Source organism: Schistocerca nitens, chromosome 6 (genome assembly GCF_023898315.1).
Source record: "Schistocerca nitens isolate TAMUIC-IGC-003100 chromosome 6, iqSchNite1.1, whole genome shotgun sequence".
Lineage (NCBI taxonomy): Eukaryota > Metazoa > Arthropoda > Insecta > Orthoptera > Acrididae > Schistocerca > Schistocerca nitens.
The window spans coordinates 72,762,841-72,779,153 of record NC_064619.1 but is presented as its reverse complement, the minus strand read 5'-3'; the positions used below and the strand labels follow the sequence as shown (position 1 = coordinate 72,779,153).

General features: G+C 44.1%; 1 protein-coding gene across 1 annotated transcript in view; it reads right to left on the bottom strand.

Annotated features, from left to right (window-relative positions):
- Positions 1-16,313, bottom strand: part of LOC126262318 (zinc finger protein 532-like) — a 79,599-nt gene that overhangs the window by 18,915 nt on the left and 44,371 nt on the right. The window lies entirely within an intron of this gene.

Sequence of the window (16,313 nt, the reverse complement as noted above, 5' to 3'; positions counted from 1 at the left end):
AGTCACAACCACATCGCAGTGTACTTCACTTGCGTGTCACAGAGGATGGCCATCTGGTTCCCCCTTCCAGCAGGCTGAAGAGCACACCCATGGACGTTTTTCTGGTTTCGCCGATGGTTGAATTATCAGATCTGCTGAGTTCCTCAGGATGCCTCTGCTTCCAAGAGTGATGAGACTGTTATCTGCACTCCATGGGCTGGTATAACATTTCCATATAGTGTGTGTGGTTTCCATCACCGTAAAACGTATTTGGAACTGTGGCTAGTATTATAATTTCAATACAGAGGCCCAACAAAATAGTTGTGCTTGGTCTTATATTAATTTCGTTGAGAAACAGAAACTATTATTGTTTGTCCTGCTGGAATTACATGTTCTTGGAGACATACTGAGTCTCAACTTTATCTTTGATAAGGGTAGAAGACCCCCCCCCCCCCCCCCCATGAACCATAGACCTTGTCGTTGGTGGGGAGGCTTGCGTGCCTCAGTGATACAGATAGCCGTATCAAATAGTGGTAATGCAGGAGTAGGTTTAACAATGAATAAAACAATAGGAATGCGGGTAAGTTACTACAAACAGCACAGCGAACGCATTGTTGTGGCCAAGACAGACACAAAGCCCACACCTACGACAGTAGTACAAGTCTATATGCCAACTAGCTCTGCAGATGATGAAGAAATTGAAGAAATGTATGATAAAATAAAGGAAATTATTCAGATAGTGAAGGGAGACGAAAATTTAATAGTCATTGGTGACTGGAATTCAGTAGTAGGAAAATGGAGAGAAGGAAACATAGTAGGAGAATATGGATTGGGGATAAGAAATGAAAGAGGAAGCCGCCTGGTGCAATTTTGTACAGAGCACAACTTAATCATAGCTAACACTTGGTTCAAGAATCATAAAAGAAGGTTGTATACATGGAAGAAGCCTGGAGATACTGACAGGTTTCAGATAGATTCTATAATGGTAAGACAGAGATTTAGGAACCAGGTTTTAAATTGTAAGACATTTCCAGGGGCAGATGTGGACTCTGACCACAATCTATTGGTTACAAACTGTAGATTAAAACTGAAGAAACTGCAAAAAGGTGGGAATTTAAGGAGATGGGACCTGGATAAACTGACTAAACCAGAGGTTGTACAGAGTTTCAGGGAGAGCATAAGGGAACAATTGACAAGAATGGAGGAAAGAAATACAGTAGAAGACGAATGGGTAGCTTTGAGGGATGAAGTAGTGAAGGCAGCAGAGGATCAAGTAGGTAAAAAGACGAGGGCTAGTAGAAATCCTTGGGTGACAGAAGAAATATTGAACTTAATTGACGAAAGGAGAAAATATAAAAATGCAGTAAATGAAGCAGGCAAGAAGGAATACAAACGTCTCAAAAATGTGATCGACAGGGAGTGCAAAATAGCTAAGCAGGCATGGCTAGAGGACAAATGTAAGGATGTAGAGGCTTATCTCACTAGGGGTAAGATAGATACTGCCTACAGGAAAATTAAAGAGACCTTTGGAGCAAAGAGAACCATTTGTATGAATATCAAGAGCTCAGGTGGAAACCCAGTTCTAAGCAAAGAAGAGAAAGCAGAAAGGTGGAAGGAGTATATAGATGGTCTATACAAGGGTGATGTACTTGAGGCCAATATTATGGAAATGGAAGAGGATGTAGATGAAGATGAAATGGGAGATATGATACTGCGTGAAGAGTTTGATAGAGCACTGAAAGACCTAAGTCGAAACAAGGCCCTGGGAGTAGACAACATTCCATTAGAACTACTGACAGCCTTGGGAGAGCCAGTCCAAACAAAACTCTACCATCTGGTGAGCAAAATGTATGAGACAGGTGAAATACCCTCAGACTTCAAGAAGAATATAATAATTCCAATCCCAAAGAAAGCAGGCGTTGACAGATGTGAAAATTACCGAACTATCAGTTTAATAAGCCACGGCTGCAAAATAGTAACACGAATTCTTGACAGACCAATGGAAAAACTGGTAGAAGCCGACCTTGAGGAAGATCAGTTTGGATTCTGTAGAAATGTTGTACACGTGAGGCAATACTGACCCTACGACTTATTTTAGAAGCTAGATTAAGAAAAGGCAAACCTATGTTTCTAGCATTTGTAGACTTAGAGAAAGTCTTTTGACAATGTTGACTGTAATACTCGCTTTCAAATTCTGAAGGCGGCAGGGGTAAAATACAGGGAGCGAAAGGCTATTTACAATTTGTACAGAAACCAAATGGCAGTTATAAGAGTCGAGGGACATGAAAGGGAAGCAGTGGTTGGGAAGAGAGTGAGACAGGGTTGTAGCCTCTCCCCGATGTTGTTCAATCTGTATATTGAGCAAGCAGTACAGGAAACAAAAGAAAAATTCGGAGTAGGTATTAAAATCCATGGAGAAGAAATAAAAACTCTTGAGGTTTGCCGATGACAGTGTAATTCTGTCAGAGACAGCAAAGGACTTGGAAGAGCAGTTGAACGGCATGGACAGTGTCTTGAAAGGAAGATATAAGATGAACATCAACAAAAGCAAAACGAGGATAATCGAATGTAGTCAAATTAAGTCGGGTGATGCTGTGGGAATTAGATTAGGAAATGAGACACTTTAAGTAGTAAAGGAGTTTTGCTATTTGGGGAGCAAAATAACTGATGATGGTCGAAGTAGAGAGGATATAAAATGTAGACTGGCAATGGCAAGGAAAGCGTTTCTGAAGCAGAGAAATTTGTTAACATCGAGTATAGATTTAAGTGTCAGGAAGCCATTTCTGAAAGTATACGTATGGAGTGTAGCCATGTATGGAAGTGAAACACGGACGATAACTAGTTTGGACAAGAAGAGAATAGAAGCTTTCGAAATGTGGTGCTACAGAAGAAGCTATCAGCCCATCAGCCTCACCAACGTTCTTTGTAAGCTGCTGGAATGTATGGTGTGTCGGCGGTTGGGTTGGGTCCTGGAGGCACATGGCCTACTGGCTCCATGTCAGGGTGGCTTCTGCCGGGGTCAGTCTACCACTGATAATCTTGTGTCCCTTAAGTCTACCATCTAAACAGCCTTTTCCAGATGACAACACCTGGTGCTGTCTTTCTTGATTTACGAAAAGTGTATGACTGGTGACATCATAATCTCGCCACATTATACGAGTGGGGTCTCCAAGGCCCGCTCCCAGTTTTTATCCAATTTCCTGTCACTTCGTACTTCCCAAGTTGGTGCCTCCCATAGTTCCCCCCATATCCAGGAGAATGGGGTCCCACAGGGCTCCATATTGAATGTATCTCTATTTTTAGTGGCCAATAATGGTCTAGCAGCAGCTGTAGGGCAGTCCGTCTCTGTATGCAGATGACTTCTACATTTCGTACTGCTCCACCAGTACTGGTGTTGTTGAGCGACGCCTACAGGAAGCCATCCACAAGGCGCAGTCATGGGCTCTAGTGCACGGTTTCCAGTTTTCAGCTACAAAGTCGTGTGTTATGCACTTCTGTCAGTGTTGTACCGTTCATCTGGAACCAGAACTTTACCTTAATGTCGATCACCTCCCTGTAGTGGAGACATATCGATTCTTAGGACTGGTTTTCAGTGCATGATTGACTTGGCTTCCTCACCTCCGTCAGCTTAAGCAGAAGTGCTGGCAGCACCTCAATGCCCTCTGCCGCCTGAGCAACCTCAACTGGGATGCAGATCGCTCTACGCTGCGGCAGATCTACAGAACCCTTGTTCAATCCTGCCTTGACTATGGGAGTGTGATTTATGGTTCGGTGGCACCCTCAGCGTTGCATTTACTCGGCCTGGTGCACCACTGTGGCGTTTGCCTAGTGACAGGAGCTTTTAGGATGGGTCCGGTGACCAGTGTCCTGGTGGCGGCCGGAGTCCCTTCATTGCAGGTTAGGCATGCGCAATTGCTCTCCAGTTACGTTGCACATGTTTGTAGTTCTCTCTCCAAATTACCGTCTCCTTTCCCTGCCCGTGGCGGCTCATCTGCCTCATCGGCAGCCCAGGTCAGGGCTTACAATTCCAGTTTATGTGTGATCCATTCTCTCTGAACTGGAGTCCTTGCCTTTACCACATATACTTGGGGTTCATTTATGAACACCTCCATGGTGTACACCTAGGCTGCGGCTTCGCCTGGACCTTTCACATGGCCCTAAGGACTCAGTTAACCCTGCTACTCTCCGCTGTCACTTCCTCTCGATTCTCGACATGTACTGGGGCTGTGAAGTGGTTTACATCGATGGCTCAATGGCTGATGGTCACATTGGCTTTGTGTATGTTCATGGAGGACATATAGAACAGCACTCCTTACCAGATGGCTGTAGTGTTTTCATTGCAGAGCTGGCTGCCATATTTCGTGCTCTTGAGCATGTCCGCTCATGCCCAGGCGAGTCATTTCTCCTGTGTACTGACTCCTTGAGCAGCCTACAAGCTGTCGACCAGTGCTACCCTTGCCATCCTTTGGTAGTGACCTTCCAGGAGTCCATCTATGCCCTGGAGCAGTCCAGTCATTCAGTGGTATTTGTCTGGACCCCTGGTCACGTCAGAATCCCATGCAACAAAATTGCCAACAGGCTGGCCAAAGAGGCTATGGGGAAACCGCTTATGGAGATCGGCTTCTCTCAAACTGACCCGCATTCAGTATCACACCGCAAGGTTTTGCAGCTTTGGGAGACGGAATGGCATAACCTCAGTACGCACAACAAGCTGCGTGCCATTAAGGAAACTACAAATGTGTGGAAGACCTCCGTGCACACCTCTCGCAGGGACTCTGTGGTTCTGTGTCAGCTCCCCATTGGCCATACGTGGCTGACGCATGGTTATCTCCTCCATCGCAAGGACCCACCTTGGTGTCGCTGTGGCTCATGAATGATGGTTGTCCATCTCTTGCTGGTCTGCCCACCTTTAGCCACTCTGCGGCAGACTTTAAACTTTCCCAGCACCCTACCTTTGGTGCCTCAACAGCAGCTTTAGTTTTAAGTTTTATTTGTGAGGGTGAGTTTTATCATTTGCTCTAAGTTTTAGCACATGTCCTTTGTCCCTGTGTGTCCTCCACCCTAGTGCTTTGGGGATGGAGGTTTTAATGTGTAGCAGAGTGGCTGGCTTTTCCTTTTTATCCTCAAGGTCAGCCAGCCATGGTAACCTGCTTTCTTGTTTTAACCTCTTCCGCCTGTTTCTTGTGTCTTTGTCGTTTTCTTGTCCCCTTTTGCCCATTTAAGTTTTTGTTGCCCTTCAGTCGTTGTGGTTTTTCCTTTCATTCTGTTTTGTATTATAAGTCTCTTTGTCTTATTCTCACCCTTGTGGCATTGTTTCCTTCGGAACAAGGGACTGATGACCTCGTAGTTTGGTCCCTTCCCCCCTCCCCTCCCCTCTTTTAAACCAACCAATCCCACAAGCAGCATTACACCTCCCTTCTCTGCTCAAGACCCCTCCTTACCTCTACCAACCACGACAAATTTTTGCTCCCATGAAGCACTGATGCAGTCTGCAGTCCAGCCTCAGTAGCCAGAAACTATTGTCATGTGTATGAGACTTGTGTTTGTGTTTTCTAATTCAGAAGACAGCCTTTCAGTCAAAAGCTTAAATGTATAGCTGTCTTTTCATTGTGCCTGTCGGTGACATAGCGTCTCCTCTACATGCTAAGTAGTTATCTATCCTTTTCATAATATTCATTTTTAATTAAGTGTTTTTATACCTCCTATTTATTAGGAATGTAGAGGGCCCATGTAATTCCATGCTTGCCACTGCCTGCAGTCCATAGCAGATAAAAGCTGAAAAAAATGAAGTAAAATTTGTCCCAAGGCCGGCCCCTCTTGATATTCCCTTTTTAAACCATCAGTATTGCCAGGACTCTCTGATACTGGAATAGGACCTCAGCTTTGTACTAATGGGGGGAATGCTGTGTATACCTCAGCTGTGGGTGATCTATTGATCTGATGGAATTACAATTTTCTGGAGATATGCTGAGTCTCCACTTTATCTTCGATAAAGCAAGAAGCTGAAGAAATGAATTAAAGTTGAAGTTGAAGTTTGTGTTGGAGGGGCATTTGACTAGTGTAGTCCAGCAGCTGTGCTGCCTGGGTGATGTAGGGGATGGCGCATCTGCCTAGTAAGTAGGAGACCTGGGTTAAAGTCCCAGCCGTGGCACAAATTTTAATTCATTTCTTTAGTTTCTACTCTTTTGTTGTTGTTGTTGTTGTTGTCCTTAGGGGTCTTATTTTTTGGACTTTTCTCACTGCTCCTTGGGTTTCTCTGGCTGGGAGGGCTTCACTGATTCAGTCTCCAGGACTGAGTATGATCGTGAAGCCCTACGACCAGTTGCCTTTGGGCACTTCAGCCACTGGCGGGTGTCATCTTTCCCATTAGCAGAAACCTGGGAAGGGAGTGACCCAAGAGACCCCTTCCTGGTGAGAGGAGCCGAAGCGACCTTACACTTCTCTGGCTGAGAAGTGGGGACTGGTGTCCCCGATGGTTTGGGAGGGGGGGGGGGGGGGCTGTGCTTCTGAGGTAGGTGGTGCAGTAGCAACAGGAGGGGGGGAGTGGCCCCCAACATCAAGGGGGGGGGCAGGTGTAGCCTTTTGGCTCTGAGAGCCGACTGGAATTCGCGGTACTGATGGGGCTACAACTGCTTTCATACGGGCGGCGTATGAGGTAGTCGTAGCCACAGGACGTAGGCGCTCATATTTTCTCTTAGGCTCAGTGTAGGTCAGTTGGTCCAGAGTCTTTTATTCCATGATTTTCCTGTCTTTCTGTAAAATCCTGCAGTCTGGCGAGCAAGGTGAATGATGCTCTCTGCAGTTGACAGAGATGGCAGGTGGGATACATGGATTATTGGGATGTGATGGACGTCCACAACCTAGACATGTGATGTTGGAAGTACAGCGGGAAGACATATGGCTGAACTTCCAGCACTTAAAGCACCGCATCGGGGTAGGGATATATGGTTTGACATCACAGCGGAATACCATCACCTTGACCTTCTCGGGTAAGGTGTCACCCTTGAAGGCCAAGATGAAGGCACTGGTGGCAACCTGATTATCTCTCAGACCTAAATGGACGTGCTGCATGAAATGAACACCTCACTGCTCTAAATTGGTGCGCAGCTCATCGTCAGACTGCAAAAGAAGGTCCCTGTGGAAGATAATACCCTGGACAATATTTAAGCTCTTATGTGGCGTGATGGTAACAGAAACATCCCCCAACTTGTTACAAGCGAGTAAAGTGAGTGACTGGGCAGAGGATGCTGTTTTGATCAAGACTGACTCAGATCTCACTTTGGACAAGCCCTTCAACTCCCCAAACTTGTCCTCTAAATGATATACAAAAAACCATGGCTTCATCAAAACAAAGTACATATGAGGTACCGGGTTGAATAAGGTTCGCTGCCAGCCATAGCCTGGTGTTCCTCCCATGGTATCGCCAGGGAGGGGAAGGATTTAGCGTCAAATTTTCTTGCATTATACTGAGACCTGGAACGCTTAGAGACTGCTGGTGTTTAACCACCAGCAAGTGATGACGTGGTACGCTTCTTCGCACATCATCCGCCCTGATGCCACCCACTCCGACCAGGGGGCCTCCCTACGGGTGCCACCCAGCTGCAGCAAAGGCCTCCTGGCAGGATGGCCACTGCTGGGAGTCCCAATGCCCCAGGATGTCCAGCATCTACTCCTTGGCATACGTGGGGAGTTAATGGTGCAGGCATCAGCAGAGTGATCACTGTGTTGTCAGAGGGCTACAACCAGCAGGGTACATGGCGGCCCCACCACAATGGACTGGCTATTGTGCTGGACATGAGGTGCAAAGACGTCCATGGTCATCGTCGGCGCAGAAAGTGACACTGTATAGTGCATGGTGGAACTTGCACCCAGGAAGGTGTCCTCACCCAAGAGATGTAGAATGAGATGGAATGCAATGCGACGAAGAGAAAGTGGGCTAAAGATCTCAAGGCACTATGCACCATGTAAGGTGCCCTTCGCCAATTGGCTCGCTCTTTGGGAAAATTTTGGAAAATGGAGGTCAAACCCTACAGGGGACCATCACATAAAGACTGAAACGTGTGCAACTCCTTTTAGTCGCCTCTTACGACAGGCAGGAATACCTCGGGCCTATTCTAATCCGCAGACCCGCAGGGGGAGCTGCTTGTGGGAGCATGCAGGGGTGTGGTGAGGATAGGGTAGGGCAGGTGCATTGGTGGAGGAATAAAAGGCTGTGTAGTGCTGGACAGGGAGCAGGGATAGGTAGGTGAAGGACAGGGACTACTGAATGTTGAGGCTAAGTTGTGTACATGAACACAGGATCTATTGTAGGGAGAGTTTCCACCTATGCAATTCTGAATCATAGCTAACAACACCAGCTTTTCTGAATTGCACAACTAGCTAGCCTCCATGCAAAATATCTTACATTCCCATAACCTCCTTGACCTCAAACTTTGCTAGTCCCTGTCCTCTACCTACCAAACCCCTTCTCTGCTCCCTGTCCAGCACTACATAGCCTTCTGATCCACCAGTGTTTTTTTCCCTTTCTTCTCTACTTCTTGCGTTTTCTGCTCCCCATCCCCACTCCCTCAACCCTCAAACCTCCCAGCTACACCTTGCAATCCAACCCCATCTCCTCCATGTCACTACATGCTCCCACAAGCAGCATTACACCTCCCCATCCCTCTCCTTACCCCCACAACCCATGCCAAATTGTTTCTCCCACAAAGAACTGTTGCAGTCTGCAGTCCAGCCTCAGCTGCCAGAGACTGTGGTCATGTGTGTGACTTGTGCTTGTGTGAATGTGTTATCAATTAAGAAGAGGACCTTTCAGCCAAAAGCTTAAATGTATAGCAGTCTTTTCTTTGTGCCAGGCTATGACTCAGCGTCTCCTCTATATGGTGAGAAGTAATCTATCCTTTTCATAATATTGTCATTATACCATCCTGGACTTTCTACTGTTTGAATTGAAAATCAGTTTCTAGAATGCGCTCAATTGTAATCAAGAGGAATACAACATTTAAAAAGATTGCTGTGAAGAATTAAAAAACAATTACTTAACCAATAAATTAATATTTATTATTACACAGATCTCGTGTCATATACTGATGACTTAATGACTTGTGCATTGTTACACTTAAGGCTGTTGGGACCCATTAATGGCACTCTAAGGTATGAAATGAGAGACACAATGCAGAGAGCAGAGAAAAGTGGTAGCATTTAGGTTACCGGAGCTAAATAGTAATACAGAGCTCTCAGAGTAATACAATAATACAGAACCTATACTAGAGCCCTACAAGTAGCAGATGCTCTGGGCATCTGTCTCAGGGGAGAAGTTTTACCTCAGAGAATTACCTGGTAACTCCATCCACTGCCTAGAAGCTTGTTAAGTGCTGGTGAGTTGATGGGTCAACTAAAGGACGCAAGAAATAGTGCGCCACCGTGATTCCTGAAGAGCCCAACTTTTTCTATTTAGAGAGAGTTTCCCATCAGATCGCTGGAGTGCTCATGGCCAGCCTCAGTAAGCTCTGACATGTCTGCTACTCTCAAATTTATACTTAACATGCTGCTAGTGTTCTCTACTTCTGTTAGCACCCATACCCCTGGATTCAGAGACTGTTGAGCAATCAGTTGCCTCCTTAGCTTTTTCTAATGTTTAGAATTAGCCTTCAGTGTAGTAGTTAATCTGATCGCTAACAAATAGTGTTAATCAGACTCCTGAATTCCATGAGTCTCCTGCTGCAAGCGTCCTGTTGAGTCCCAGAACCAACGCCTCTCGTAGGTGTCCTGTGACAGTGTTTGGTGCTGATCCAAGTCATCATCCTGCCTTCACTGGGAATCTGTCTTTCTGCATTTGCTCCTCACTGCTTGGAAATTGCAGACTGACCTCAAACCCCCTGTCTGCCCTTATCTTGTGTCTGGACATGACACTCAGAGGTCATCTGAGTCATTACAAGGGTCAATACATTATTAATATGAAGATATATCTTTACAACACAATCAATGTCTTATTGATATAAATGTAAGAGCTGTCATATGTTAGTAGGTTTAAGATGAAGAGAAGAGTAGCTGATTCTCCGTGAGGATGAGGTAAACATCATAGAAAGTGGCATGCGATATGGAATAGGATAACATGAAATTTAATTGGGAGAATGTACATAAGGATTCCAAAACCTTTAAAAGGGCATCCTCACCGAGGGTCAGCTACATGCTTATGTTCACATTAAACCTAATAACAAATGATGATAATTACATTTTGAAAGTTCCCATCCTTTCCACGTCAAGCTTTCCTTCCCATATAGCCTTTACATTCAAGCCAAAGGTACTTGTTCAGGCACAGATTCCTTATGCAAAACACCACAATTCTGACTTCAGCTTCATTGGACATAATGACTCCATCATCCCAGTTCAAAAGCAGATTTCCAAGGCCATCACATTCAATCCTGGTACTGCTGATCCCTTTAAAAAACAACTTAGGAGTATAGTTCTTGTCACTCAGTATTATCCTGGTCTTGAATGTAACAATCAGCTACTTCGACAAGGCTAAGACTTCCTAAAATCATACCCATAGATGAGGTGCATTCTATCTGACATTCTGTCCACCACACTTAGAATAGGTTTTCGGGACCTCTCCAATCTCTGCAATATCCTGGTCAGACACTATTCTCCTTCGGCACCCATTTTCCTACCCTAATGGCTTCTATCCCAGCGACTGACCCTGCTGTAAGAATTGTCCTATGCACCCTCCTACCATCACCTATTCGAGTCCTGTTACTGACAAAACATACCCTATCAAAGGGAGAGCCACCTGTGAAACAACCCATATTATGTACGAGCAGTTATGTAAACACTGTTTGGTCTCTGACACTGGTATGACTACCACCAAGCTACCAGTTAGCATAAAAGGACATAGACAGAGGCTGTATACTGACAACACACAATATTGTGTTGCATTGCATGCTCTACAACATGACAGTCATGATCTCAGTGCCTGTTTCCCCACACATGCCATCTGGATTACTCACCAAGGCAAAAGTTTCTCAGAACTCCACAGGTAACAACTAGCATTACAACATGTCTTTGGTTCTCACTATCCACCCGGTCTTAATTTACATTAATTTCGTCGGCCTCTGCATTTCTTCAGAATTATTATTCCTTTCTTCACTGCCTTTTAGTTTTCTATATCTTTTATTTTCTGACCTGTCTATTTTTTCCCATCCTCCACATCTAACCCATACAACACACTTAGCTTTCTGCTTTTAACAAATCTTGCATGATATTTTGTCAGTAATCTCTGTCTTGCTTATTACCCTATATTCCATCTATAAGCTCTCAAGTTTTCAAATCTTGTCTCGTGCAGTCCCCAACAATCAGTCTTCCCTTCTCATCCTGGACAGTAAGTCTCCCATGACTTGGGGTGCTGGGTGACTTTTCTGGACTCTCCCCATTTCCTAAACCTTGCCAGTTCTTTTGCTTCACCCCTCTCTCTTTCTTCTCCTTCGACCATTCTGGAAGGAGAAGGTGCCATTGGCTTCAAAAGCTTGCACATTTATTTAGCATTTATATATAAGTTTTCTCTTGCCACTGCTTGGTGAGTAGATTGTTTACCTATCCAATTACATTATATTTTCAAGTATTGATTATTTTCAAAGGTTAACTTTGACATGATATTTAGTCAGAATGTTTACTTTCACACTCATGTTGTACACATCACCCACTTCGTACCCACGGTGCATATCTGTCTTTGTCTGTGCTGTAAACAGCTCACTGTACACTTCAGCCACTTGCCCTGCAAGATTGTGATGCAGAACTTGTGCTCATGCTACATTTTGAACTCTGGCATACCTTCTGCAACAGATTAAGCCCTTTCAAATTGATCACTTGCTCTACAAACTCGTCTCCTCTTCCTTTTCCTCTATTCACCTTTCTTCTGAGAAAATCTATGTGCCAGTGTCATTTCTGCCATAACATCTGCAACACAACTATCAACAACTTTTTGCCCATTCCCTGTAGTATCTATTAAAATAACATCATCATCTGCAGTCTTTTGCTGCACTCAGCACTGCATCCCACACTCATTCCCACTACCTGAGACTCCACAATTCCACTTGGTATTAGAGCTGGTACTCCTTACTTACTCTCCTTAATTTCAACTACATCATTACTCTGCACCACATGTAACTTCTCAATTATTTGTATTACTACACACTATACAATTATTTTAGTGTTCACATTCAAATGATCGTCCACCTTTTCACAACATTCTACGCTGCTCTTCAAAGGATCAACAGGTTTCGCTACATCAGTGTTAGTTGGCTGTCCTGCAGGAAAAGGTATACTATCCAGAAGCCTGCTCCTTCACCTTCCAGCTTCCTCCTTCTCCCTCCTTACTTTCCCTTCTTTATATCTGACTCATAATCAACATGTTCCTCACATCCCAAGGCCTGTTTTCAATCAACCAGATATCACTAGGTATCGTGCTCTCTCTGCACTCAGAAGTTTTGAGATAAGCTATTTCCTTCACCTCAGCATCAAGTGCTTCTGCTCTGTAAGACCGCTTTGCTTTGCTTGCTCAACACTGATCTACTTCGTCTCTTAAAATTCTCAGCACTTCACTGTGTAGCCCCTAACAGTATTGAAAACTCTGCTCCCTGTGCTACTGAAAATGACACGATTACCTCTTATCAATTACATAAACACAAACAGGGGGGGGGGGGGGGGACCTTTAAACATACCACTTTTCCAGCTTCTCACTACCCTACTTACCCCCACCATATATTGATGAAACTGCACTCCTGCAGTAGTTGTGTCGTAACCTTCATCCATGGATGACAGTTGTAGGCACTATTTCTCCCTCCCTACCATCAAACAGTGTCACGGGCTTGAAGATCCTGCTGTGGACATTACTCTGTGGAGCGCAGAAGGCACTCAGTGAAAATTGATCTACTTCACAAGCACCCAATTCCATTTTTTAAAATGACTTTTCACTTTGACTTTATGAACTGCAAACTACTTGATGCCAAGGTATGATAACTGTGGAGTGCAGACAGTACTTGTTAACGTAAGTGGTGGAGTGATGGACCGATGGGCCAGTGACACACTGGTGGTCAAGAGAAATCTTTTACTCAACTTCAAATACATGTTACATTGTTAGTAATGTGAGGCAGACATGCCCCACTCTGGCAACCCTGGCCGGCATTGACTCACAGGCGGTTGGCTTCCACTCCAGTGAAGAGGCGCAAGTGTAGGCACCCTGTGATGCTAATGTTGAGCCAAGCAACGGCTGGCTGCCTGTCAGTAGGCCACAGCTTTGACACCAGTGATGCTCTCCTACTTTCGCTGTGATAGCGATCCGCTCGTTCCGCTGTGGAATAGCCTCACACCCTGTGACGCGGGCCCCAATCATGTCCACCGTAGAGGCGGGTCAAGACTGCTGTGCATGGAACATGACCTGCTGCCCTCTGGCAGGAGTCTGTCAATGGCATGTCAGTGGCATTGTGACACCAAGTTGCACAAGGAGACCCAGCACACGAGGTGGCAGGCCCAGTTCAATCTCAAACCAATGATTGTAGCTGGTGGTGCCCAGTCATCTCAAGGAACAAGTGTCATGGCAGTGCTGCTAGACTCCGAATGAATCTGCCCCAAAATTCACATTTATTTATATGGCTGTGAGGTGAATTTGCTGCACTATTACTGAGCCCCTGGTTAAGTAGTTCACAACATGTATCTTTCCCTGGTATGGTGATAGCATACAGCCTACTTCGGTTATTATCGATACTTAATGGAAGTTTTGCCAAGCACAGCTGGTCCGCCTTCCAATCCTTTTTAACATATGTTATCCCAACCTACATGTGACAACACTGTAGTACTGGCCAACGGTTGCTACTGCAACACTTCGCGGCATCTTCCTTACACATTTCTCTAAAACTGGATAGCGGCACTAAATAATGAATGATTTAACTGATTTGTACAGAAAGCAGTTTTGTGTTGTGTATTTACAATGGAATGATGTTAGGTCATATTTGTTTCAAGCATTGTAGTTTTAAAGCTAATTGCACTTTCAGCAGCTGTGATAGATCCCCTCGATGTGGCTTCGTGTGCTGTATAATAAATAATTACAATAAAGTCATAATTTGAAGTCTTCTAAACCTGAGTCTACGATAACCTCTAGGAGCCTTGTAGCATATTAGCCTCGCTATTTTCTTTTGTAATTTAAAAGCACCGGACGCACACTTACAGGTGCCCACAGATGATGCCATATTACTGTGGATTAATAAACAATTGAGAATGAAAATTTCAGTAGCCGATGGTCACATGCCCATTTTTAGTCTTAGTTGACGATGTTGTGATGTTTTCAATGGTACATGCATGGGTCATCAGCTGCAGAGGCCTATTGTTAGGATCTTCGGTGCACTGTGTTCAGACGCACTTGTACTCTGTCCAGCATTAAGATCTGATGTTAGTTCTGCCACAGTTAGCAGCTTGTCCTGTTTTACCAGTCTACCTGGCCTTCAACGTCCAACATCTGCAATGAAGGGTGGCCGCCCTACCCCCCGAAGTTTGGACGTGGTTTCACCACATGTTGAAGACACTCACCACAGCATGCCTCAAACACCCGACAAGTCATGCAGTTTCTGAAATGTTTGTGTCGAGCCTCCAGGCCATCACAACCTGCCCTTCCTCAAACTTAGATAGATTGTGCGCCTTCCCCATTCTACACACAGACAGCACACTCACTGATACTACATGCACTATGCGTGTGTCTGACTAGCAGTCATTCATTGCCAGGTGATGCTACTATTGCCTGGATGGGTTTATATTGATAGTAGGTCAGTGGTCATAAGTTCTGGTTGAGCAGTTTACGTGTTCTATGTTTGTTCTGTTGACACATTCCACATAACGTTTATTGTGGGTGTGTTCTATGGAACAAGTAACTCTCTAACTTACTAATTAACATACATTTTCTTCATAGCGGGTACCACAGCAATGAATTTATTAAAAAGAAGGTGGCATTTTCCATTTATTTGTTGACTTAGCATTATACCAAGGAAGAGAAGCAAATAAATATCTCAGAAGAAATTGAAAGTATCAGTCATTTAAAAAGTTAACCTGACACACTGCTTAATGAATAAACAGATCTTCAGAACAAAAAGTTACTTCATAGCATCAGCCACATTCAGTTAATCACCAATCAGAAATTATCTACACAATAAAAGGAAATTTAAAACATAAAATTTAATCTCACCTCACCATAAATTTTAATATTTACTATATTTTCCATACAACTTTATTTCATCTTATTTTTTAACTTTTCTCAACTACATACATATATTAGGTTGGTGCATATGTCCGTAGCATTTTTCCGTACGTTTATTAAACACATCAGACTTTAATCATCAATAATATATTCTTCTTCACTATTTACAACTGTCTGTCAATGCTGGTAACTTTTCAATTCCATGATTTTAGAAATCATGTAGTTTTGAGGCGAAGAACTCATACATCTGTGTTCAGAGTGCATTTTCATCTGGAAAGGAAATCCTAAAAGGATGGTTGATAGAGAGCAGAAAAGGTGAAAATCGGAGGGTGCAAGATCAAGTCAACAGGCGGGTGTGGAAGAACTTCCCAACATAACTTGTGTATAATGATTTTTGACAGTCTAGCATAATGCAGGTGGGTGTTATTGTGGAGTAGCATTGCTTTACACAGTGTTCCTGCTCATTGTTCTTGTACTGCATCTGTAAGACATCTCAGTTGTTAACAATAAATATAGTAGTAATGGTAAAACCTCCGAGAAGCAATTCACTGTACACCACACCGTCATCGTTCCACCAGATGCATAACATTATCTTTTGTGGATGCACACAGATCTTTGTACAGGGAGTTGGTCCTTTGGGGTGAACAAATTCCTTTATTTTCCATATGTTAACATAAAGGCACTATTTCTCATCACCAGTAATGATACAGAATAGGAATGGTCAGCATTGTTCATGAGCCAATTGACGATGAGCAAGCAGAGATGCACATATGGCCACCTGCTGACTTTTGTGATTGTGGCTTAGAGCATGCAGTGTCCATACACCCGATTTTTGAACTTTGCCCATTGCATGCAAATGTGGTGTGCATGCATGGTGGAATGATCACAGTCATCAAATTTGCCAGTTCTCGAGAACACTGATGTGGATCATTGTGGATTAATACATATAAACTATCTTCATCAAACCCAGAAGGTCTTCCTGAACATGGAGAGTAACTAATGTCAAAATGACTCTCTTTAAAATGAGAAAGCCACGTTATGGCTGTGCTCTGTCCATTGGGATTATGCTCATCCACAGCACAAAAAAATATGTAAGAGA